This window comes from Chinchilla lanigera, unplaced genomic scaffold (assembly GCF_000276665.1).
Source record: "Chinchilla lanigera isolate Chin_1 unplaced genomic scaffold, ChiLan1.0 scaffold00002, whole genome shotgun sequence".
Classification (NCBI taxonomy): Eukaryota; Metazoa; Chordata; class Mammalia; order Rodentia; family Chinchillidae; genus Chinchilla; species Chinchilla lanigera.
Window position 1 is genome coordinate 54,655,996 of NW_004955403.1, and position 27,313 is coordinate 54,683,308.

Here is a 27,313-nt window from a genome sequence, read left to right on the forward strand (position 1 = left end):
CAACAGTGGTGTTTTGCCAAAATAAATGTAGCTCCACACTTGATTCCGAATAAAAGTTGTACAACACGGGAAGGGGAGACTTGAGTGTTGGTAGAAGCAGGAGGAAGCCCCCAGGGTGCCGCAGGACGTAGGTCAGACTCGGAAGGGCAGTTGCGGGTGTAGAGGATGGACTTCCTGGGAAGTGCCGCAGGAGGCGCTAGGGTCAGAAGTTCTATGACAGGAAGCTCAGTAGTGGAGAAGGAGTAGGGGTGACGGGGTTGAGAGGGGTGGTGGGGTGGGGAGAGCTCCCTGACGCCCTATTGGGTCAGCTTATTTCCATCATATGCAGTGATTTGCCGGCACCCTAAGAGAGTCCAGCGTGGGCCCTTCTCTGCTAAAGTATCTTCATTCTACCCTGAAGCTAGGTGAGGAGGAAGAGAGTCCGTTTTCAGGCGTGGAGCGCAGAAGAGCATCTCTTTGCCTCACATGGTGACAGTGAAGAGGCTTGTAACCACCAAGGAGGAGCTGTTGGGTGGTTATTCACAATAGGACTGCACTGGTAAAAATGAGTGAATGAATAAAAGAACTAACATTTTAAAAGTAGGAAAATTTGTTGGGCAAAGTGTTTTCTTTACTTTTGTTAAGGTAATGCATGAAGGGATATGGGGAATTAAGAATATTAGGAAAATATATTGACTGTGAAACTTAAAATTTTGTTAAAGCTTTGACTCATTTAGAGAGCCAAGAAAGATCCAGAAGAGTACTTCTCATTTTAATAAAGGCCTGGAAATTACTATTATTTCTATCATTTGTTTTATATCAACAGACAAGTTCAAGATGGATTAGAATATATTCCAAGACAGGACAGTAATTACTTTTCCTAAAACCTTTTCACCTAGTGTATATGCAGGTGTGCATCCTTTATTTTTAAATTTTATTTTCATTGACAAATAATTGTAAGTTCTTATGGGGTACCACATGATGGCTTGATACATGATTACAATGCAGTGCTTCTTAGGGTGCTCACAAAGACTTCAGTGATCACTTCTCCTTAATTTCAGAACATTTACATGAACTCCAAAGGGAACCTTGTACTCACTAGCGTGGTAATTGTTAATCTACTTTTACTCTGTATGGATATGCTTACTGTAGGCATTTCAAACAAGTGGGGCGACATAATACAGGTCCTCTGTGTGTGGGTTATTTCACCTGGCTATAATGTTTTAAGGTCTCATTCAGGATTTGACACTCATTTTTAATAGTTGATCATAAATGTAAGGGTTTTTTCTAGAGCCATGTTGTTTAGTGAGTGGTTGCATATATGTTTATAATTTTTATTTCTTTTTGATGAGTTGAATGTTTTACCTTAATAAAGTACTACTTTCAGTCTTTCTTTCTATCTTTTAGCAAGTCTTGATAGCCACTGTGGCCCTCTTTTGGTTATTGATTTTATGTACATATTTTCTGAACTTTTTACTCTTCCATCTATTTCTGCCTTCGAATGGTTTCTCTTATGGAAAGCAGCTAGTTGTACTGTGTATTGTCAAATCAAGTTTCCAGCTTAATCTTTTGATTGAAATGTCGTCTCTTTACACTGATGTAATTAATGATATGGCAAAATTTACATCTGCCTTTTTGCTATGTTTTTCTACACGATGGATGTCTTTTTTATCTACTATTTCTCCTTTATTGCCTTCTTTTGTGTTATATAAATATACTAATGTATCATTTTAATTCCATGTCCTTTCTCCTGCTCTACTGTTTTGTAAGAAATGATCTTAATGGTTTCCCTTGGGAGTATAATTAGCATACTAATTTATGACAATCTGTTGAATTAGTAACAACCTAATTCAATATTATACTAAGTTTTGCTACGTAGATCTCCATTTCCTTGCTCTTTGTCTGTGGTATTATTGTTCTATATCCCTACACTTCATGCCTATGAATATAGTTATGTAAATACTGATTTACGCAGTTGTCTTCAGTCAGACAGGAGAGTGGAAGTGTTAGAAACAAAACAATGCCTTTGTACTGTCTTTTACACTGACCCATATATTTACTTTTACAGGTGCTTTTAATTTCTTCATGTGTCTGTTAGGCAAATTTCTCTTAGGGAAATTCTTCTGGTAGAAAATGATCTGTTATGCTTTTCTGGGAATGTCATGGTTTTTCCATTTCTGAAGGGAAATTTTACTGGATATAGTACCTTAGGGTTGCCCTGTGCCTCCTCTGTACCCTTAGCGCATTGAACATGTCTCACCCTGTCTGATTTCCTCTAGGGATTCTCATGAGGACAAGCTGCTCTTGATTTTGAGGCTCTCTTACGTCTGATGAGTCAGTTTCCTAGCTATTCTCTCTTCAACTTTGAGCAGCTTGACTCTTACATATTCATTGTGTGGGTCCCTTCAAATCCTGCACATGTAGATTAATGTTTTTTATCAAGTTCAAAGAAGATTTGGGTATTATTTTTTAAATATTCCTTCTGCCTCCATTTTTTTCTTGGACATCTTTAGCAAAGTCTCAGTATGCCTTTACTGCATGCTTAACAGTGCCCCACAAGTCTCTAGGATTTATCATTTTGCTTCAATATTTCTATCCACAGATTGACCAATGTCAATTTATCTTCAGGTTCATTGACACTTTTGCTTGATTGTTTTTAAATACTTTCTGTCTGCTTATTGATATCCTTTGTTTGGTGGTATAGCATTGCCTTACATTGCTTTAGATCATTAGACCAGGTCTTCCTATGTTCATTGAATATATTTTTAATAGTGCATATAGTCTCTGATATGGTAAATCTAATATCAGATTTCTTCTTGGTCAATTTCTAATTTGACCTTATTCAAGGGTGTTTTCTATTGAGTATCATTTTAGTCTTCTCCAGGTGCCAAACTTCTGGTTTCATTGCTTGTTTCACTGTGTTTTGTGAAACACTGGACGTTTAAATGATAGTTCAACTCTGTAACTCAGATTCGCCCCTTTTCCTTGGTTTATTGTAGATGTGCTGGCTCTTTGTTTGCTCAGTGGCTTCCTACATTAATTCTGTAAAGTTTGTTGCTGCAGTTTGGTTCTGGGACACTGCCTGAAACTATCATGCCCCCAGAGATGGGGCATTTGGAAGGTGGCTTGATCATGGGGATGCTGTACTCAGGGGTGGCTCGTGGGACCTGGGTGGACATGGTCAGTGGGGGCGTGACCTGGAAGGGCCTCTCTCCCTCCCAGCTCCTCCCTCCTCTCTCTGCCTCTTGGTTGCTGAAACTGGAGTGAGAAGTCTTCTGTACCTTCCACCGTATTTCTGCATGTGCACTGCTGGCAGTGGACCATGAACTCCTAAAATTGTGAGCCAAAACAAATCCTTCCCCCATAAGCTGTGGATGTCAAGGTGCTTCGTCAGGCAGCAAAGAAGGTGACTAAGAGATTTGTATTCTTTGTCAAGTGTGGCCCCCAAATTCTAGGAAGAGTTAGTTTAATGGTCAAAAATGACGAAGGAGTTATTTCCTAGATGCTGGAATCCCTAAGTCTGTCCATCTTTGCCAAGGAGCTCCGTGTACTTACATCTGTACCTGCCTCCGATGATCCTCTGTGAATTTCACAGCTCTGTCTTAGCTCTCACCTCCCGCGTGTTCAGATCTTCACATCCATCAAGGACTGAGACCATGGTGCTTCTCATCTCTGGCCTCAGCATGTACATCTTGGCATCCATTCACATAGCTTCTTAGATCCAGGAGTATATTATGTCATTTCAAAGCTTCCTGTGTTCGTCACATCCCACAGCTTTTCCTTTATGTCTTTGGTTAGCTTCTTGTTCTCCTTAACCCATATCACCTCAGACAATTGCCTGTGACTGTTTTCTTCAACAACCAGCTGTGGGTAAAGGGCTGCACTGAGAAGCTCTGGCCTATGGGAAATGGTTTATGAATGGAGTCCGGGGGACTTTCAGACATCAAGTAATGACAAATCTTTAAGAATATGGATTTGGAAGAGCTCTATTCTTGATCTTAACTTCCAATGACTTTATGCTACTGATTCTCACCATGATGGTAGGCTGTTCTTTTCCTTGGTTATCATGTGCTAAAAAAGGACAATAGTTTAGGTTGAGTAAAAATGACACCAAAATGCCCCCTTCTTATAGAGATGGTGGCAGTTTTCTGTAGTAAATGCTCATTGTTTCAAGCCTCTGGTTAATTTCCTGTGCTATGATGAAGTTGAGCTTGATGATTACACTGGTACCCCCATTGCTACTAACGGGAATAAGAGTTTTGAAGACTGTCAGTAGTCCATATTCCCACAGATGTCTGTTTTTCTCTATCTTCTCTCCTTTTCTCTCTTCTTTCTTTCCTTTCTTTGCCCAAGTTTCCATCTAATTTAACTCATCCGAGAGAACAGTAGGTCATTTTCTGATCTCTTCTAAGTAACAAGTGAGTTGCCATTTGGCCAGTGCACCCTGGAGGGGTTGACTTCAACTGAAAGGTCTGCCCCAGCCCTCCTCTGAGAAAAAGTTAGGTGTTTACTCTGGGTATTGAGAAACTTTTACCTCACATGATCTGTTTTATTTTATATTCCCTAGTTTTATTTCAGCACCTGCCTGGCAAGCACGAGGTCTTGAGTTTGATTCCCAGTACAAAAAAAAAAAAAAATTTGAACATTACTTATTATAATTATATATGAAGATTCCACTATATATTGTGCTATATGTGCGCCATTATATATGCATACAACTGTATGTGTTAAGCATATTCATATATAAAATTTCTTTTAAAACATAGTGCATTTTAGATAGAAATGCAAAAGTATTGTACTTGGTTTCTTAATTTATCTTCAAGTCAGTTTTAAAAGGGAGGGTAATCTGTAAATGAAATACACTTTAATTCAAATAAGCATTTCACTTTTATTTTTTTATTTTATTTTTATTTATTTATTTATTTATTTATTTATTGGTTTTTCTCCGGTACCGGGAACCGAACTCACGACCTTGCGCTTGCCAGGCAGGTGCTTTGCCGCTGAGCTAAATCCCCAGCCCCTAAGCATTTCACTTTTAAAGCCAGCATTTTCCTTTTAAAAAGTACCTTCTCATATGGAGAAAGTTTTCTAGTTCAAGGTAATAAGCAGTTATAATTTACATATATAATTAGTAAAGTTAATGTACATAAGCATACTATATTAATAGTATAGTAATGTCAACATTCACAGCTCTGTGCATACACAGTCCTGTACAATCACCACTATCCATCTCCAAAACTATTTATCTTCTGAAACTGAAATTCTGTATTTATTGAACAACAGCCCCATTCACTTCTCCCTGCAGTCCCTGGGAAGGAGTGAACCCCACCACACTAGAAACCTCCTGTGAAGAGAACCAGGTAGTGTTTGCTTTTTTATGCCTGGCTTACTCATGTCACATGGTGTCTTTCAGATTCATCCCCACTGGGGCTGGGTCTGAATCTCACTCAGTAATTGCTTATTTATATATGTCATTCCACTAAGCAGTGAGTTCCTTGAGGGCAAGAATCAAATTTTAATTTCCCTGTGTTTCTAGTACAAATAAAAGATTGATAAATGAATAACTTTGCACTCCTCAGTTTAGTTCAATTTTTGGTGACCATTTTTGTCAGCACCCACAGGTTTTTAAACAAATTCGTGTTTCCTGAATTACAGAAAGATAAATTGTTTCTTAATTCTCCATCTTAAAACACTTGTGTCATCATGTTTCAAACACCAATTACTAGCTGTTTAAGGTTTTATAATTTTAGGCAAAAGAGCTATGGCCCATTAGAGTAGAATTATGTTCCTGAATTGACGGGATCTCACACAGGACAGAGCCATCGAGCTCACATCCATGCAGCAAATCAGCAGATGTCAACAGTTCTTTTGTGTCTTAGATAGATTTGCTTATTATTTTCTTGCAGATACATAATTCATGTGGTAAACAATTTCAAAACCATACCCAATTGTATTAGAGATAATTTATAAAGTCTTCCTTAAATTCATCATAAACTGACAGCTAAGATGCTGTTTTTCCTATTTAGAAAGTATGATTTGCCTCACCAAGTTATTTTCTCTAAATATTGATTTTTATGAGTCCTTCACTTTTGTTCTCTGCAAGAGGCAGCAGACGATTCCAGATGATGTGACCCAGCCACATTTTTCTATTTCAACAAATCTGGTTGTGCCCCTTGACAAGGTTGAAAGTAACGTATCATTTCTCAGACGTGTGCTGAGCAGATACAGAGTCAATTTAATATCTCTTCAGTGATTGAGCAGGATTGCAGGTATTCCTCATGGCTTAATTTAATTTTTTCATTTTTTAATAATGGGTTCTAAATTCTGTTCTGTACAGTTATTACAGAAGCAATGTCTTCCTTTTTATTTTCAGATCTTACCAATTTGATTCCAAACCGTGGAAGGACCGTGACTATTGTTTCAGAAAACTTCCTTTTGATTCTCCTTGCACATTCTGTTAGTGTCTCCTCCCCTGCGCAGAAATGTTCCCTTTTCACCTTCTTCTCATTCACCCTGAAAACGTGTCGTCTTCCTGCATACTCTTCACTCCCCTATTTCCATGCTCCTGATCACTTGTTTTCTGGCTGATATTGCTAACAGCTGTGTGGTTCTGGTTATGTTTCCTGAGCTTTCTGAATCTCTAAACCAAATGGATGGTCTCTCATGAGAATTTTAAGAGACAAAGGATTTAAGAAAATGTGCTCAATAAGTGAGTTAACTTCTAATTCCGATAGATTTTGAAGCGCTGAAACCAGACTTATCATTTTCCATCTTATTTAATACATAATGTTTTATGTCTGCCTCTTCACAAAGACAAATTGCCTGAGGCTCCCTGAATGTAATCTTCTGCAGTTCTATGCTTTAAGCTAAGGAGAGTATTGATTTCTGGAACAATTACTTAGTAAATCTTAATTATTTAGTAACAATTATGAAGGAATTGGGAAGGAAGTCATCAGCATTCAGCTTTCTAGTCATGAAACATTAGTTCTTGTGGAGGACGAGTGCATTATGGACCTTATAGATTTATCTTTTTACAGTAATGGGTTTTTAGTTGTCATAGTCACATTACGAGATATTTTTCTATTTGTTTATGATGCACTTCTATTTGTTTTCAAGAGGGTTCAGGCAAACACTCTATTTCTCAGAAATGCATGTCTAACAGTGCCTAAAAGAATAGTCACCTAGACACAAAAAGAAAGGTTATTTGTGCAGCAATGATCTGCTTTTGTCAGTGCAGCACAGCCTTTAACCAGCAAACATGGACTTTTTTCCCCTTGGATGGTCATTTCTTTTCACCAAAATATCACACACAAATAAACAAGCCCAGTCTTTTCATATGCTGAAATGACTCATTCTTTGGCAATTTCCCTGTAGATATGTGATAACGTTATAACTCCATACCCATTTTACTTTGACATAGCACCTCCTAGTTTTAAATATACATTTGCATATTTTAAGCACTGAAAATAATTTCTCTAATTTGAATCGATAGCTTGAAAGTTGCAATGGATGCCTATCAGTGGGTGTACTGTTACTGAAGGATACTTGTAGATACATACTTTGTGTGCTACGTAAATTCTAATTTCTCCTGCATATTCTAGCTTCAGAGTATTCCGGTGATCTTTCAAGCACGTGTTTCTTGGAAACAAAAGTGCAGCGGCCATGTAGGTCAGTCTTTGTGTGCAGGGCTCTCTCAAACTTGTTCACTCTCAATATGCTCTTTATTTTGTTTATTTTAAAAAACTGTGGTAAGGACACTTCATGAGCCTCACTCTCTCCACACTCCGGGAAGTGCACAGAACAGCACTGTTCTCTGTGGCACGTGGTCACACAGCGCGTGTCGAAAAGTGCTCATTTTATGTAACTGGTTTTGTAGTTGTCCCTTTTCCCCCAGCCCCTGGCAGTTACCATTCTGCTCTGTCTTTGTGAGTTTGACCATCTCACATTTCTCATATCAGTAAAATGAGGAACTATTTGTCTTTCTCTAATTTTTTCACTTAGCCTGGAGTCTTCTATAATGTACCAGAAAGACTGAAATCAAATTCGCAAACATATATCTGCACTCACATGGTCATTATAGCAAAATTCACAAGCTAAGATTTGGTACACAACTAAATAACCATCCATAGGTATCACACAGAATGTATGTATCGTAGACTATCATTCAGCCATAAAAGAAGAAAAAATTCAGATCTCCAAATGTTCATGGATATACTATAGCTACACATACAGATTTTCATCCTCAAAAATATTTTGAGATAATTTGCAAGAATATTTATGGTATAACATATGTCAGAGAAGACTGTCAAAGTAGATTCATGGATGTTAGAAGAAATCTTGAATGTTTCTTTTGATCTAAAAATATTACATTACTTGTAGATGCCACATTGTCTTTACCCATTTGTCCTTTAATAAGTATTTAGGAGACAGTTTAACAGAATACCTATGGTATCATGTATGTATCAATTTTGATAGGTGTGTTGATTTTAGACTGAGAGAAGGTATTAGAAAGGACAAAACTAAACAGTAGGAGATGGCATAAGAAAAAGTAAGAAATCAGCAATAAAAGACTTTCTATGTATATGCAATTGACAACTAGCTTCTCAATGGTGCCATTTCCTATGATATAAAACAATAACATTAACACATTCACAACACAGCAAGTTTTAAATTAACTCCTTAATCATTTATAATTGGACTTACTACTACCTATAGTGGATGTTTAGCTTTTAGACAGTTAATATTCAGTCACGGTAAAAAATGAAAGAGTTACAAAATAAATGCAAAGTAATTTTCTATTTACTGCCATTTCCTTCTCAACTGCCAACCCAAGTTAGCTGTTTCTTGGTACCCTGTTTTCCATCCCACCTACTTCTGGAGATATTCTCTGGTAAGAAGAGGACACACTTACTTTTCATTTTTCGCTAAGGCTTTGAGAGCTTTCATCTGTCAATATGCTTTACAGGTTATGCAATATTCCATGCAGTCAAATTCTTCCACTCTTTTTAGTCCTCCCTTATTGGAATATACTTAAGTAGTTTCTAATCTTTTGATACTACAAACAATGCTACCATTAATATTCTTCTACATTCATCCTTTCCCATACTGTGAAACAGTGGCTCCTCTCCACAGGGATAGCTTCAATTTATGCATCTGCTATAGAGGTGCCTGCTCTCACACACATCAGCTGTCTTGTCTGATCCTTGCAAGGCTAATGGGAAAAATTGTATTTTCAGGAAAGTGCCAATTTCTATTCTCCTTTGATGAATGGTTGGTGTCCTCCTCTTTTTGTGTTTTTTAAAACCAAATCCCATTTCTCCATTAGCTCATAATTGCTAAGGCAGCCTGCGGGGAGGAAGCAGAAAGATTAGGAGAAAAGGAGAAATCTTGAATTTCCACACTTCCTCTGACACCACTTGCAGAGTCCTGGGGAACTCATTTGCATCCGTTTTGGATCTAAATTTCTTGACTTGCAAAATACAAATACATCAATAAAGAAAGTCAGAACTAGGCCATTCATTTTGGAAGAGATTTGAGGAGGTCTCAGAGTCCACTTTCTTGCCGCTACCTAGAACCACAGGTACCTCACAACGATCTTAGCATGAAGCAGAGTGAGGCACACCAGCTGCAGGGTAGTTGCATGCTCAGTGGTGATCAGGCAAGGGCTCAAGCTGCTCCTGGGCCAATAGCAGGCAAGACCTTCCAGTGCTGCTCGGAGCCCTCTTGAGTGCCCCTTGTGAGTGAAGCACTGTGCTGAAAATTACAGTAAGTGTGAGTGAGTGCACACCTCTACAGAAATTACACAGAAGTGTAGATCGCCAAAAAAGCTTATGTGCATGTGTGGACACAAGTGAAGAACACACACCGAAGTACTTAAGTGTAGCCAACCAACACAATACCAAAAGTAACAAAGAGACACACAAGACCACTGGGGTTTTCACAGGTGGAATGAGTAGACTAATGAGGTGACAGAGACTGTGTCCAACCTGTGTGGGCGGCCGGAAGTGTCCCATGGACCACAGCAAAGGAGGAGATGGAGGAAGCCAAAGATGTCCGTGTCACAAATATTCTCAGATTCGAATGGGGATTTCAGCAGTTAAAATTCACCAAATGCCGAGTGTGAGAAGTGGGGGAAGTTTGTAGCAAGATGCATATAAAGTAACTCCAACTTGAGGATTGGTGAATAAAAATTTAAAAGGTGGTTGTTTTGAACAAGAGACTCCAAACAAGAGATGTTTTAAGCAAGAAATAGAAGAAAATTAAAAGGAAATGCAAAGGTCACTGGAAAGTGATACCGTCCCTGAGGAAGGCCCTGTGGCCTTGCTTCCTGAAATCAATGGGGTGGGTGTTTGGGGTTCTGACTCCACCCCCAACACCAGATATAAACAGACATAGGCATTACAAAAGTATATGATTGGTAGCTTGCTTCTTGAGCCTCATAGAAACAGGCTAAGAAAGCAGAGGAGGGGAGCTGAGTCTTGCTCTGAATGATGTGTCCTTAGGAAATGTCTGCTTGGTATTTGTTGCTTTGGTTATCTTATGAACTGATAACTGTGTAGTTATCAAGGGTGGGTTTTCTGACCCAGGGGTACAGCATACTCAGCTCCTGACACAGGGGGGTGCACACCTCCTGCCAAGAGGCGAGCTCTTCCTGGAAATCAAGTCCCTCGCTTTCCATCCTCAACCGTGCAGAAAGCAATGACTGGTGGTGGCTTCCTCCCAGGCAATTGGTTTGCGTACCTGAAACAGCTCCGTATTCACACACTTCCCTGGGCTGTAGATGGATGTGAATTTTTCTCCACGTTTTCTCCTCATGAAGGCTGACTCCTCCCCGGAGAGCTATTGCAAACCAGCGCTTTTGCCTTTCTGGGGAAGACCGGCCAAGCTGCAGAGGAAGCAAAAGACATCTTGGACTTCTGAGCCCCGCACGGACCGGGGGTGGGGGTGGGGGGATTCTGGTGGAACTGGTGGGGAGCCTGAAGGCGGTTGCCAGTTGGCCAGTCCTGGTCTGAAACTTTGTCAGGGAGCTGGGGAGTAAACGGCAAATCTGTTTTCCTAAAAATCCACAGTACAGTTATTATTGCTCCAGATTGTATCTTTGTCTCTCTGCAGCTGGAATCTTAATTGGCTGTGCTATTTTTGTAGCAGCTGCTGAAAACTCTGCCCTTTCTCAAGCTGCTCTGCCTCCTCCGTGTCCACCGCACATCAGATGCATTTAGGTTTTGTCATCGGCACAGAATTGTTGATCGGTGCGCGTTTCATTGATGATGAAATCTGCCTGCAGGGGCCACTCAGGAGACCTGGGGAAAATGAGCTGCTGGAGGGATGAGGCTTCAAATAAGAGTTGAACAAAACTGCTCTGGAAGCCTGAGGGAGTCTTTAAAGAGGCGGTTGAAGGCAGGGCTTGCCTAATCGGACGCGAGTCTCACAGGAGCTCATTATTAGGAGACAGTGAGAAGGGTTGGTGGCAGGTGACTGGGCTTCTGTGAAGTCAAGTGAACCACCTCAGCCCTGCCTGAGACAGGAGGGCGGGTGCAAAGCCCCGGTGACTTTAATTGCCTCCTTTGTGATTCTGCCAGAGCCTGGGTGTAGGGCTCATTTCCTGAACTCAAATTGTTATAGTCTCAGCTCTCCTTGTGAGGAGCACCAGGCCAGGGAGACAGGGCCACTGCTCTGGATGTGGGAAGCTCTCAGTGCTGCTGTGCGGTGGTTTTCTGGGGTGGCTGAAGGTCCTCCTCGTGAGCAGAGGGGGATTCATGCACTGGGCTTCCCATGTGGCTTTTGGGAGCTCAGTTTCTGGTTGGATTAGAGCTCCTGGAGTATGTGCTGGGTGAGATTTTTCTTCAGGATCCCTCCAGTCTTACATCTTTCCCTCTTTTGATGCCCTAGGGTTTGCCCCCACTAGCTTGTGGGTTCAGGGTGCTGTTGTGTTGATTTGGAGCCATGCTCTCAGCGCAGAGGGAGTGAGCCAGTGTGCTTCCAAATCCAAGGGGGGCAATCTGGTTTCACTTGTACTGGATGACAGATGGACAAAACCCCACCAGAAGATGCTTTTGAGAACCCGCTATGTTGTAGATGCAGAGAAAAATAAGAATTATGTTCTTTAGTTCAAACTAACTTTGATTGTCAAGAATTTAGTCAAAATTGATGTTTTAGTTCAAATCTTCCTTACAGCTTTTTCAGATGTTTACCAAAACCTTCACATGTTATAGAAGTTTGAATTAATTTCCTATCTTTACTAGTTGATTGCTTACTTTTATTGAATATGCTTCTTTTTCTCCTTTTGGTCTCTGCAAAGTGCGTTTTTCTTAACATATTTTAAGATAGATTTTTTTTTCCATTTTTAAAAGATGTCTCTATACTTTGATCTATAATTGAATAAAAAATCTAGGGCTTATTATTAAAACAAATTATGCAAGATAACTTTGATGATATTTTCAGTGAACATTTCATCATTTGCAAAGAGGAACCCAGCAAATTTATATAAAAGCATATAAAGTAAAGAATAGGGTATATGACTTCTGAAATAAGGGGGAAAAAGCATAGTTCTGGACACTGTTGTGGGAATTAGGTGTGATAATTTCAGTAATGTTCCTAGGAATTTGTCTAGAATATAATAAATAGCCAACAAATGTTATTACCTATTTGGATTTTTTTTCCAGTCTTTTTGAAATAAGGTTTCACTATGTCATTCAGGCTGGCCTTGAACTCACTTTGTAGCCCAGGCTGGTCTTAAACTCACAGCGATCCTCCTGCCTCAGCCTCCTGGGAGCTGGTCATGCACCATCATGCCTGACATATTTGAACTTTTAAGACATTGCTTAATCTGTGTTACTTGGAAAGTGAATTCACAGCTACATGGTAGTTTTTGGGCACGTGGAAGAAGAATTGGCCAGAATACTACAAAGGTAAGTGGCAGCTCCTCCATGTATAAGGCAAGAAGCAAGTTGGTATAACATGGTGGTCCAGCTGAAGGACTCCTGAGGCGAGAGTCCCTATCTACCTGGCTCTGCGTGTCATGGTTCGGATCAAGAATGTCCCTGAAGGCTTTACGTGCTCACAGGCATTCTTGGGGAGGGGACGACCATGAGACACCTTAGCTGACTTGGGGCAGGAGGCAGGGCCTGCTCCTGGGTGTGAGCGGATGGGTGCTGTCCCGTCCCGCTCTGCCCCTGACCCTGCTTCTTGGGTGCTATGACCTCAGCGCTCTCCTCCTCCAGGCCCTTCCCTGTGCTGCTTACGCCTGCTGAACACGACTGAAACTTCTAAACAGGGACCCAACGTGACCTTCTCCTTCCGTAAATTGTGAGTGTGGGGTATTGTGTCTGGGCGAGGGAAAGGCGTCAAAGACAGTGTGCCGTACTAGAAGACTTATTTGACTTCTCCATCCCTTGGTGTTCTCAGTTATAAAAAGGGGATGGTAATCGTAATATTTCTTGTGAATATTAAACAAACTGTTAGAAAAATACTTAAATCAGTATCCATCATCTGTTAAACACCCAATAAGCTATTGCTGAAATTTGGGCAGGAAAGGATACTGAATATTTTCTAAATTAGCAAAGTCTTGGATTCTAAGGTAAAATGGTAGACCAATGAGTTCCCTCCTGACTTTATAGGAACAGTCCTTAGGAGCCCCTGGTGGGTGTGAGACAGTGTTTCACTGAGAGGTCAGCTTCTGTCTGGGTTGCACGCACAGGATGTCGTCACTCACCTGGGTGCATGTGGAGTCCCTGAGATCCCAGAAAGCAGCAGTCCCTCCGTGATCCTCTTCTCACAGAAGGTCAAGGAGCTGCACAAAGGCCCTGTCCTCCCAGTTATCTACAGGCGACAGTGTCTGTGAGGCCACTCATATGCTGGGGATATGCTGTGAAGTCACTGTCTCTTAGTGAGGGTGGAATGGAAGAGGGGAAGAGGGATGTGTGATCCTTTCCTACAATGGCAGCACAAGCAGGTGCTTTAGGAAAGAACACTGTGGGAGGCGCCACTGTCCTAGATCCCTACAGCGTTGGTGTCCTGAAAATCCAAGAGGAGCACCAGAGGGTCACAGGTCCACCTGGCTCATTCAGCGGGGCTGAGGGTGTGGGCAGTTAATAGAAACTCAAATTTCAGTACTGGTGGGCATGAGGACTTGTGGTCAGGGTTTAGGCTGAAAACGACACAGCGTGACTGACGTTTGGGGAAAGTTATCCTGGCAATGGGTGGAGATGGGTCTGAAAACAAGGTGACTCAGGGCACCAGGTCTGTCACAAAGCTGCTTTTGAGATTATTTCACTGAAGCCTGACATTCAGTGCAGTTTGTTGCAGACACCAACGGCTGCTGGGGATGGATACTGAACACTGGAGTGCTGCCGAGGACAGGACAGAGTGACAGGTCAGGTAGGAAACCCTCTGGGCTCACAGCCTTCCACACTGTGCTTCTAACACCAACAAGGGGGTTTTCCTTTGTAAACACCAGCGGCTTTCCTGGGTGCCCAGCTAGGCTTCTCTAGTTCCATTCCCTTCCGACACTGCCTCCTACCTGGAGGTTACATCAACTGCCAAGGTTGAAGCTCTGTCCCCAACTTCAGATTCCAGCCACACAATCTAAGTTGTCACCCACTTTTCTGATTGATGAGCTATCAACTGGGGGTCTCCAGGATGGCCTGCTTGGGTTAAGTTCATTTGTCTGAGAGGTTCACAGAACTCAGAGAAATGTTTTATAGCCCTCTGTTAGCATTCACAGGGGTTTATTTCAGGACCTCCCGTGGATTTCAAAATCTGCAAAAGCTCAAGTCCCTCATATAAAGTGATGTAGAATTTGCATATGACCTGCGCTCCTCCTCTCATAAGCTTTAAATCATCTCTAGATTTCTTATAATACCTAACAACACCAAAGCTATATAAACAATCAGTATATTGAACTGTTAAGGGAATAATAGCAAAAATAAAGTCTGCTTATTTTCAGTACAGATGTATTTTTTTTTCAAATATTTTCAATGTGCAGCTGGTTGAATCAAAGGAGGAAACTGTGGACCCTGAGAGCTGACCTTGCTGACTTCTGCTCCTCAGTTATAGAGGATTTTCAGTGGACGCAGAGGAACAACAGCCAGATGGAGAGATGCTGGGGACTTTAGTGCCTTCTTCCAGATGCAAATATTCATGTACCTGGAAGCCCTTTGAGTCCCCTTTCTTGGGGGAACCTGGAAGTTGCAGAAGGGATGAATGTTCTGCCTTGGTCCTGCCAGGTGGCCAGGTCCTTGCCTGAGTCATCCCAACAACCCCAGGCCCGGACAACACAGTCTGCTTGTTTCACTCCTGTGCAAAATATGCGATTCTTGCTGTGGAGGGCCCTAGGGTTTTAGAAGCCATGTGACTGGAAATGGGTGGAGATCAAGTATCTATTTCACAATGTCATCCTTGGAGTATGTCTCAGCTCTCATACTCCTTTGTATGTGCTGGGTTGGTACCTTTAGGGGAGGTGATGGGTGCTTCTATGTGCAGAGGGCGTGCTGCTCTTTGAGATGACTGAATGTTCCGTCAAAGTTGCATTTTGTTGTAGATAAGCCCTCCAGAGGAATTTACAAGGAATCTGTCAGAAATGCTGAGTCAGCCTGACTCATTCCTGGAATATTCTAGAACAGACTTTATTCATTATAATACTAAATTCTCCACCTCAGAGCAGGCCTTCTTATCCTCTTCTTGTGAACAGGCAATGTGTATGGAGTCATGACCTCCCTCTGAGCAGCTTAGGAATGAGCCTGTTTCTTCTACTGTGGTGCTGGGTGAGTCTTTCCTAAACGAATGGGTCAGTTTACCCCGTGCTTGCTTTTACCCCAGTGTGCTCCTTACTTGAGTAAAAAAATGAACTCTTCTTCCTTCTCTTATGGTCCTGGCTGTGTTTATGGTCTCTGCAGTCAGCAGGGCATAGAATTGTCAGTTTCAGTTATACCCTGAGAGCGTGCACACGTCTGTCCCTTCAGGTATATTCAGTCTTACACATGGTTTGGGAACCCTCCATCATGTTTTTCAGATGAAAATTCCCCAGTGACCAAGGTTTTTTAAAGTATACAATGCCTAATTATGGGATATATGTGGTACACAAAAGTCATTCTATAAGTGTTGTACTAAAGTAATGTCTTTCTCGGGCATGAAATCAAGAAGGAGATTAAGGTTGGAAATAACCATTAGTGATCTGACTAAAAAATTTAATACGCACAAGGAGAAAATAAGTATAAGTGTGGGTGATTTTTATGCAATCAGGTAGCCCTGCTTGGTTACATGAGGATTGGTCTGTGACCAGGGTGGCATTCATTTGAAATGCCAGATGGGTAACTGCACAGTGGCCCAGGATGGTATAGTTCTGGAGCTCTGTCCCTGGGTGTCACTTTGGTCCCTCCATGGTGATCAATGCAGACAGAAAGAAGTGGGAAAACCGTTGTCTTGATTTAGAGTGATAAACAAGTGAATTTGAGGCAAAAATGTAAGTGGCCAGAGAATTGTTAGTCATTTCAAACCACAGAAGGCCAGTTACTCTAAAACCATAATGAAATGCACCAGAAAATGAGATTCACACTTGTGGATTTTACCAAAGCTTTGAATTCCGTTTTCCCGCTTTGTCCTCTCTTCTCCTGCTTGGCTTTGCATCCTGGATCATTTTGAAATCTGATGAGAGAGATGGAATTCAGGGGAAAACACAGGTGCACACACCCTTTTGATGAGGATTCAGGAGATCATCTTCAGAACCCCCACCTCATAAATCCCCAGAATGACAGCTTGGGGCTTGCAGTAGGCTGCAAAACTTGCCCTTGCTTCTTTAGATGCAAGTTCTGGGCTTTCTTCCAAGTTTTCATGGTGTTTCCTGGCCTCTGGCCAACAGCGTTCACACTGCTCTGCACACTTCCTTATCAAGAAAAGCAGCTCACAAATGCGGCAGTGCTTAGGCAGAGCTAAGTTCCATTTATTTTCTTTCCACAGGATTTTTCAGGATCCTCAGGAAGCAACATCACATCTCTGAGCATTGTTTGGCTGCCTTGGCTATGGGTTCTGTGGGAACCTGTCAGCACTTTGGCACTTACACCTACAACTCACCCCTCTGAGCCATTTTTATGATGGGAGCAAAGAGCCTGCTTCTTGCCAAAGTCTGGGTTGGTTTACTTACTAATGAGGCAGCACCAGTACTTTGCTTCCAAGAGCCAACTCGATGGGAACTCGGTTTAATCCTAAGATCTTAAGTAAAGTCCAGAGGGAAGAGTCAATCACTGAGCACTCCAAGTTCAGCGTTCTTAGTGGACCTCACTGACAAACTGAACGGGGGAGGTATGGGAAGGTGCATTTAGTGAGCACCCACTGCATGCTGTTGGGCTGTGTAGTAGGCGACTACAGGACTCTCAAGGGCTGTGAAGAAGGCACAGGGATTCTTGTTTGCAGATGAGAAGCCTTTTGAGCACAAGCTGTCATATCCAGAAAACACTGTTTCCTCGGTGTTTGTAGGTTTGGAGCTGTTGCCTGGGATGGTGCAGTTCGGGTGCAGGAGTTAGAGAGGTGCTCTTGCGAATTTCACTTCTGAGGTCAGAGGGGCAGCTGGAAGCAATCATATTTTCTTTCTTTTTCTTAGTGATGTTAGAGACTGAGCCTCAAGCCCCACTCACACTCTACAGTTTTACAGGAGGGATCTGAGGGTGAGCTACAGCCAGGTGGCAGACAACTCATTTTAATATCAGTGCTCAGGGAGGTTTAGGTGTAGCCATTTATCTTTGCCTCTTGGGCTAGGTCAGCTCTGCTCCCTCTCACATAGCGCAAGGGCTCACAGCTGCTCTGGTGTATCACAGCTACCATACACACTGTAATTTAGGGCTCCTTGGAAATCCTTAAGTCTTTCTGAGGACCTGTCCTATGGCTACTACCATGCAAACACTTCATCTAGTGATTATGAAAGAACTGGTCTGTGAGGGTAAAAGGAATGCTGTGAACCGTGATCATCCAGATCCTCCTCCTCCTGCCCCACATGCTGCAGTGTCCGTTTATGTCTTGGGGGTCTCCTCAGGGATTTGTGAGAGGCTCCAGTGGCTACACTTATAAATTTTCTGTGGTCTCCTTTCTCTCCAGACAATTGAGAAGATCATAAAGGATTTTCTGATCTATGATTGTTAGGGATGGTTATGGGCCCCTCAGCCAACCCAAGGTGGGTAATCCATGTGAGTGAGAAATATTTGTGGTTTCAGCTCCAGAGATTTAGGGATGCTTGTTACTGCCTTGCAATCAAGCTCACGTTAGCTGATACCTCCTCCAATGCTGGCCTTAGACTCCAAGTCTTCCAGCTTGTAACTACACCATTTTGTACTGACGCCACTTTGTGTATTTTGTACTGACGCCATTACTTTTCTCTTCCTGTGCCATTTTGAGGAATACTAGCCTGACTCATCTTTAAACCCTGCATGTAATACAATACATCTCTAGTATTCTGCCCCACATTAGGAGCAGCAGCCTCTTTGCAGGACAGAAACTTGCATCTCTCCTGGCTCCATTGTCTTCAGAACATGACGGCTGGTGTGCAAGGGGAAACAGGATTTTCTTTACTTTTGAGGCCATCTCCCTGAGGTGAGAGCACTCTGGGTGGGCTGAGCTGACAGCAGTCATGGCACTGCAGAGTCCTCAGTTTCTCCTCTGGATCATGGATGAGGCCTTTTTACAGTGCCTTCTTCACATGGAGGAAGAGGCTGTCATAAGCAGCTGTCACTTGCTGACATCCTCGCCCTCTGTTGTCTCACACTAGTGCTGAGGGCACTGGCAGTGCAGATACATAGGATCCTGCTTCCTCCCCAGGAGATGCCGCTCCACCTTGGTAAATCAGAAGAGGGAAACCGGCCGTGGGAGGGAGCAGCAGCATCCCTCACTGCCATGTGCCAGTGGTTCCTGAGCCCTTCACGCTGCCACTTGGCTGTCTGAGGATTCATTCGTCTGAGGAGGAGCAGTTGGCTCCAAACAGGGGGTTAATGTGTGTCGGATCAAAGGTTAATGACCATTAATCATCACGAATGAACAGACTGTGCCCTCCTGTGGAACGGTGACTTTCCTTAAGCACAGAGGACTGACTCGTCATCACCCAGGGAGCACTGAATTTCAGACGTGGTGGTGTATCATTTAGGGCAGGGTAGACGTCTGGACGAGGAGCAGGTGGGGGCCGGGGTAGAAGATGGGCAGGAAGGGGCCCTGGGCACCATAGGCTCCCTCCAGCTGTCAGTGTCTCATCACCCTGTAAGCATTCTCAGCCTAATACCCACACTTCTTTAGCTGTTGGCACAGGGAAGAGAAGTTGGGCTAAGAATTGCTATTAATAATAAACAATAATAAAAACTTTAACAAAATTATAACAATAATTCAGTGAGGACTCAGTCAGCATGTAAGTTACCTGAGACGTGATACAGCTTTTCTTTATAGGATTGTAATGACAGTAAACTTGGAAAGAAGTAATGTTAAACCGTATTTTACAAGTAAGGTAATAGAACGTCAAAGTTTTAAAAAAATTGGCAAAGGTCACATCATCAGTGTCTAAGTCTGCGTACCCAGGTACATAGTTTTCAGTCTCACATTTACTAAAAGATTAATGTGCACTCCTCTTCAAATAATGATTGCTTCATTATTTTGGGTTCAGTAAAGCACAACGCCAGTGCCTTGGTTTGGTTCGCTGTGGTTATATCTATTCACATTATTATTACTGAATTGTCCTTCTGTGGGTAATTTTGAGTTTCTTTCTATGACTTGACCTCACCCTTACCACTCAAAATAATTGCACGGTATTAAGTTCCTCAACAAACTTGCACCTGATTTCCCTGTACCCTCTTACCCAGGAACCAGAGCTGGTGGCTGAGGCTCTTGTCTTCCCATGTCCCCTAGGCCATGCTCAGCACATCTTCCTTCCTCCACTTGGCATTCCTCCAGATGCCCACTCCTAGGACACAACCATACACCTTCAATCCTGGTTAATTCTTTCTCTCCTTCTGTAAAGAGGCAGAACATGGATTCGTTCAAGGTCTGGAGGATCCTTAGTGGAGGAATCCGAGCTGGGAAATGAATTGAGCCTCTTGCTTCTAGGCTCCACAGGCAGCCTCAGTGCCCAGCTTTGCACAGTACCCACACTCCCACCCACCTGCGCCACAGAGGGTGCTCTCCCCATGCTTAGGGTCTTCCAGCGCATGAAGCCATCATGCTTTACAGATTTCTTCTCCTCCTCCTTTCCAGAACAACTATTTTTGTCCATTAGTTTTGGATGAGTAGCATCAGCAACACCAGCTCTTGCTCACCTGTGGCTTAACAAGCTTCCCAGGCAAGGCATGTTGGTTCCTCTGCTCTGGGCTCTCAGTGTCACAGGCAGGCATTCTTCCCTGGGAATCTCACCTGCTTTGTTTATGCTTCAAAGCCTATGTCCCTTTACTGCCATAAAGTGATGTATTAGTGTTATCTTAGAGTTTCTTGTGTTCTTTTCTTTTAGATTTTCTCCTGACTCTGACATTTTCCCTGTCTCTTCTGTAAGTACCTGTATCCTCTTTTGCTCTATTTCTGCATTTCTCCTTCTAAGCCTCTGTCCTTGCTCCTATTATCCCTTCTTTCTATCCCTACTGTCAACTACTTTGATCACTTTGTCTACGGTGTGATTTACACCTTAGCATCTCTGATCTTACCCTCACAATTTCACTTTTGCAAATGCTGATTTCACCTCATATTTTCTTAATATACAGGTATTAATATATTATTTGAAAGAATATATTTTTACATTTTAATAAGATTGGCTTCTGCCATATGAATAAAATTGAGGGAAATTCCTAGATATAGAAAACAGATCAAATGAGATAGATACATGTAGTGACGCCACAGCTCAGAACACAATCTGAAAACCTCCACTAACCTAGGAGCAAGTTAGAGAAATACAGCATGAGAGAGCAAAAAAACAAAAAGCCCAGGAAAAGGGCTTCAAGATGATTGTTTAGAAAGCAAATTGAATAACTGAACTGGAGACGGTGCAGCCCGATGCCATCCCCTCCCCCCACGCACAGGTGCAGCACACAGACGCACAAATACAGCAGTCACATCCCCTCCAGATCAGCACATCCACAGCCACAGGGAACCCTGGGCTTCGTGCTGGGAATAAGAGCCTGAGGGGAGCAGGCCGGGAACTGAGCTGATTCAAGGCCTTTACCACATGTATGGAAAGGGGGGTCTGGATGTTGATTCTACTAAGGAGTATAGTTGTTGCTTTTTGGTTTTTTTAGGGTCTGTGTCAACACATGGTTGACTGAATTTTAAATTAATTAATTGATTAATTAAAATTTTATTTGTTTAGTACATGTCTGCCACACATGCACTTTGCAGTCGTCTTGGGGTGCTGGCACAATGGGTAATGCAGCGTAGTTTTTGATCCCCTTCCTTTCCCGCCCTCCCTCTCTCCTCCTCTGGTTCTCCTTTCTCCCATTTCGTCTTTGTTGATACTGTCAATCTCACTTCATGCTGATGGCACATAGTGTCCACATCCATTGAGGTTATTAAGACCCTTGGCCTGGCATACCTTCACTCTGTTTCCTCCCCCGTCCCCCAAAGGAGTAAAATTTGCACTAAGCCCCACAGCTGAGAACACAGGCTTTGGCTTCTGCACAGTGTGCTGCTGCTTTCCTGCCCCTGTGCACCGGGGCAGCTGCCAGTCAGCAGCCAGCACTCAGAAGACATCAGCTGAGCAGCGGACAACAAGGATCACCAAGTCATTCAAAAAAAACAAATGCACCCCATCACAGGATCAAAATGAAGCCAAAGAGCAGATACAATAGGAAGAATTCAGGGAACAGAAATGAAAACTACTCTAAATAGTGCCTCTGAGAGAGTTTCACCTCCATGAAGTGAAGAGGGTGCCATTAAGAAGTGTTAGCCTTCTCCTGCCAAGGTTGGTCATAGAAATAACACATGCTCCTTCTTAAAATCAGTATACTATTGGCAAAGTGGACGTGTCTGACAAAACAGAGCACTTCAGAAGATACTGGGAAATTGCTGCACAAAGTAGAGCAATGGGAAAAAGAAAGATAAAAGATACAACCTCAGGTATGAACCTAGACATCCTTGATGTGTTGTCTCCTAGAGGTTTCGTGTGGAGACAACAGACGTTCAGGAAACAAGGTCACACAGTGACCAAACACATTAAAGTGAATTAAAACCCACAGCAAAAGGAAGGGACCAATGAAGCAAATTCAGCTAGCGTATGAAAACTGTATCTGCAATCAGTGTTGGAGAACCTTTGAAAATAAATCAACGGGAGCGAAGTGTTTTTACTAAGACAAATTCAAATCAAAAGTAAAACTAGTATGACAATACAGAAAAAGAGACCAAAACACTTAACATAATAACATATTTCATGTTGATAAAATTATCAGCATACCTCAAAAGGATGAGGCATAAAACTTTACCAAAGTATACAGCTTTCAAATGCATATAGCAAAACTATTAGAGTGCAAATCAAAATGAAATAGTCACATTAGTATAAAAGGTGAATGTATTACACTCAAAATTGATAGAACAAGCATACAGTGGCATACTTAATAATATGAACGTTTCAATAAAACATTAGTAATTGTGATAGGTGATCTATTCAAGATGCCATATATGGTCATTTTCTACATCATCATCAAAACTAGTACCATATTAAGGCAGGAAAACAAGCTCAGATTTTAAAAGGGAAAAAATCATATATATAATATTCACTTTAAAATAATGCCATGAACTTACTAATTATAACTAAGTGCAGAGACAAACATACACAAACATGAACTGTCATCTCCCTACCACATCAGTCTTTCTGGAATCAATAAACAAAAAAGCAAACATACTTAAATACATCTAAATTTAAAAAGTAAAAAATTGATTGAATAACTTTTGAGAAATTTGTATTAGAGTTCTCTCGAGGAACAGAATCAGTAATATATATTAACACATGTTTAGCTGTGTCACGGTATTCATTTTGTACACTTACAGGAGCAGAGGTTATAGGTCCCTCACTGCTGTTTGCACTCTGGACAGCCAGAGGTTCCGCTTCCTTCTCAATCCAGGAAGCTGGAAGCCTCGGGACAGCAGGGAACAGGATGCAGCACCAGTCTGAGATCATAGGCCTGGGAACTCCCTTCCCTGGAGAGTCGCTGGTGTTCGTTCTCATTGACAGGCTCGGAAGCTGGGGTCAGGTTTTCCCAGGCGATGGCATAGCAAAAAGCAACCTGCTCCAGCAGAATGGAGCTTTTCAAGGTGCAAGTGATTTTCTTCTTTTCCCCTTTCTTCCATATGGGCTTCAGGGCTGTCAGATGGTGCTACCCATAATTAGGGTGGGGCCCTCCTCTCAGTTTGCTGACCTACATGCCAATCACTTCAGGAAACACCCCTGTAGACACACCAGAAGTGCGTTTTGCTAACCTGCCAAGTGTCTCTTAATCCAGTCAAACTGACACTCACCAAGAAGAGTCACGGTAACCAAAGCAATTCTATATAAAAATATGCGGCACATAGCTAAGGAAGTATGAGGAAGCAGAAAGCTCTGTGCTGCACACGTGACCCTGAAGGCAAGCAGCCAGCTCTTGCATCCCAGTCTATTACTTACCTGCCATTCATTTTCAAGGATGAGCTTGGGCAAGTTGCATAACCCTTAAGTTCTGTCATTAATAAAATTGGAGCAGTGCTAGCACACACAAGATTCAATGGTCACATTGCATAAATACATTTAGGATATGTGGATCATGTATTCGTAGCTACCTGAAATCATTCCCATAAGAGACAGCTGTGTGTTAGAGCTAAGTGCTCAACTGGAGACTGTAGACAAGACTAGTTAAACAAAGCTGAGAAAGTTACTATGAGGAAGTCTTGAAGAGAAAAGTCAAAGTTAACCAAACACAAAAACAATCATAAAATGGCAAAAAGTGATCAATAAAACAGAAGCTGGCACTTTGGAATATCAACCTCTACAGATAAACCTATGTCAAATATGTTAGAGAGAAATGTAACGTCACAACATTAGAAATGTCTGTTGTTGTTTTATTACTGTTTTTTATTCTCCTTATAATAAAAACGTGGGTCCAGTAGTATAAACACTGTTTTTAGAAATCTACAAATTCATACTACCATTTACTTTTGTAGCTAGGATTATATCCATTTTATATATGAGAAAATTGTGGTGCAGAGACGAGAGGTAAGTTGCAAAGGTCACAGCATGACGCAGGAGAGCTGTGGTGACTACGTACACTCATAGGCTGAAATAAATCTAATAAATTAAGTGCACAGATGCATGAGTAGTAAAAGGTGTATCATGATCACAAGTAGAATATTCTGGGGATTTTAATTTTTCAAAATTAACTCATAAACTCAACCTGGTGAAATAATAATTCAACTGAATTTTTATGAGCCCTAGCAATCCAATTTTAAAATTGAGGAATAAGTAAACAAAACAATAGGAAAAAAGAATTTAAAGGACAATCACAGTTTACATAATGATAGCACTCAGACAAGGTTGCATTGGCAGAGGGACAAATACTTAGAAGAATCAGAGAAGACAGTATCTAAGAAAACTGTTATTCTGCTTTGTAGGAAAAGGACCTATTTATAATCATTGCATCATATCTCAAGGGTAAAAATAACACCCATCATGGATGTGGCTGTATTGATATTATGTATATAAATTAGGTCACTGTTTCTAAAGAGCAGTTGGCAATATAAATAATTAGGGTGGAGTAATAATTTTGTTTTATCAAAACAAAATCCATGTATAATTCTACTTCTCTTCGTGATTTTTTGTTTTGTTTTGTTTTTGTTTTTTTTCTGGTGCCAGAAATCGAACTCATGACCTTGTGCTTGCCAGGCAGGCGCTGTGCCACTGAGCTAAATCCCCAGCCCCTTAATTCCACTTCTGGATGTCTGTTTTGCAAAAGTTGTTCACAGAATGAACGGTGTTCACTGTACCCTAATTTGCAGTGGAGTGATATCAGAGGGAAGGTTAATGTGTACCAATAGGGAAGAGTTAAGTGACAATGGCTAATGCTTCAAAAACTATGACGCATTTATCCTATAGAATAATTTCCAATGGTAAAAAGGTTGATATACCAACACAACTCTGGAGGAATTTATATGGACTGGTAACAGAATTTTCCTCTGTGGAGGTAATGCCATTAGACTGAGGGGTGCCGAATGGAGATTTGTACTTTTCATGAGGACAAGTGTGAAGTATTTAGGACCATGTTAGTGTTTTCTTTCTCATTAGTGTATGCTCGCGATGCATACAGGGCTTTGGTGCATACACTTACTGCGTCTTGATCCTTTCTGCCTGCCTTTCCTCCCTGCCCTCCTCTTTCTGTCCTTCCCACAACCGCTTCTCATCTCCTGAGTCTACCTCCCCGTTCCTTTCCATTTCTCCTGCATTTTACTCTTTAATTACTTACAGAACGGGTTTCTCACATAAAGGAAGCCAAGTGGTGTTTAACCTTCTGCATCTGATTTATTTCACTTGGCGTTATGAAGATCATATTCGTAGATTCTCAGAGAATAGTTGCTAAAACCCCAGGCATTATGATCCTCTACTGAACTGGTAAAATTAAATTTCTCAGTGTTAATCAGCACGGTCCCCAGGATTATGCGTTGGAGGTGTGCTGTGACTGTGTATCAGCACCAGCCTGCCCGCTGAGGTCTCCCACAGGTGGACACAGAGGCCAGCGAGGCATGAGGCTGAGTTCTGGGGGACTGAGGTTGGGGATTTGGGGAATTCATTAGGAAATGAAATGAAAAACGTGACATTATCCCCAATGCATTAAAGGACTGGAACTACATCTTGGTGACAGTTTCCTCCGAGTATAGCAGAGCTGAGCTCTACGATGTCCCAAAAATAGCATGAGGACACAAAATCCTCTAACGACACAAGACACAAATGATGTAAATCCAGTGAAATAATGGGTCGAGATGATCTGGTTTGAAATCTGCTATCACTGCATTTTCCCAGTGGTGGACCTTAAACTACCATTTGGGATGAGGTTTTCTTAATGCCAGTGAACAAACCAAGCTTGCAGTCTCTGTGCAGCATGCCCCGACGGCACGCCAGGAAAAGTGGTGAAGCAGTGCCAAGAATTCTCTTTGTGTAAATACCTGTCGACTGCGGGTAGAACACGGAGAAAAGGAGAGGGAGATTTTGACCGAGGCAGCGCCAACAACAAAGCCGTGTACTCAGCAGTGTGCTGGGCTCCTGATGGGGTGAAGGGGAGAGCGTAGGCCTGCTGTGTGTTTTGAAGCTCAGGTTTTAATAAGAAGCCTCCGCAACAGAGAGCAGAGGCTGCCTCCTCTCCTCGCTGTACGGCAGTGTCACTGTACACCAGCTTCTGCAACCTGAGCACTAACTCGGGTGGCTCTTCTGCAAGCATTTCCTATGCTATTTGGCACTTAGGGGGATTTGTTGGCAGCGGCTTACCTAAGAATAGCCTGTAGCGCACTGGACAGTGGGTTACGGCATGTTCCTTCTGAGATCACAGAACCAAGTTGTGAATGGCTTGGCTAGAAAAGTGTTTTTTAAAACAAATTTTGCACTGAATAAAAAAGACAGTCTAATCCAAGGTGAACCTTTTCCTCAAACCAATTCTTGAACCACTGGAGAAGGTGAATGTAGCCACGTACCACCACACAGCACGTGGTTCCAAGTCCTGCGGCATCTATGTTCCTTGGAAACTTGTGAAAGGTGAAATTTCTTGGGGCCCTTTCCGATCCACTGGGCCCCATCACTGCAGATGGCCCTGCAGTCTGCCTGGTCCCTCTCCAGGAGCCCTGCTTCCTGTGAGTCTGAGAGGCACAGTGTGTGCCCGTGGCCACAGGCAGGACGTCACAAGTTTATTGGTGGGCCACTGCAAACTATTAGGCATTGTTCGGCTCTCTTTGTCTTGTAGAAATATAACACAAGCCATATGTGCTATTTAAAATTGCCTAGTAGCCACATTTTTTAAGAAAGCAAAGAAAAAATCTAATATATGCTTTACATGTTATACTCAAAATATCAATATTTCAATATGTAATCAGTATAACATACTGATAGATTGTCTTTGAAGTCCAGTACTTTTCACTTGTACAGTTTTCAGCCCACACCGGCCCCATGTCACGTGCTCAGCAGCCAGCTGATGGTCCTTGCAGAGGTGACGGATGGTCATGGGGCAGCAGAGCCTGTATCTGGAGGGAATCAAGGCTTCAACTGTATATTGACTTTAAGCACCAATGCTGACTGCAGGCAGAACCACTTACAACCTCCTCCTGGGAGCAGACAGACCTCAGGGCTCAGGGCCTGGGTTCCTGTGTGCATCCTTCCTGTTTT

General features: G+C 42.2%; 1 long non-coding RNA gene across 2 annotated transcripts; it reads left to right on the forward strand.

The window, feature by feature from the left end:
• Positions 1–12,722: 12,722 nt before the first annotated feature.
• On the forward strand, positions 12,723–17,286 carry LOC102011940. 2 transcript variants are annotated; one of them, XR_001234183.1, is made up of 5 exons: positions 12,723–12,887; positions 13,200–13,284; positions 14,274–14,355; positions 14,963–15,740; positions 16,933–17,286. It is a non-coding gene; the product is annotated as an uncharacterized LOC102011940 (long non-coding RNA). The 2 variants fall into 2 exon arrangements; XR_001234182.1 differs by lacking the exon at positions 16,933–17,286 and having other exon boundaries at positions 14,274–14,350; positions 14,963–15,819.
• The last annotated feature ends 10,027 nt before the right edge of the window (positions 17,287–27,313 follow it).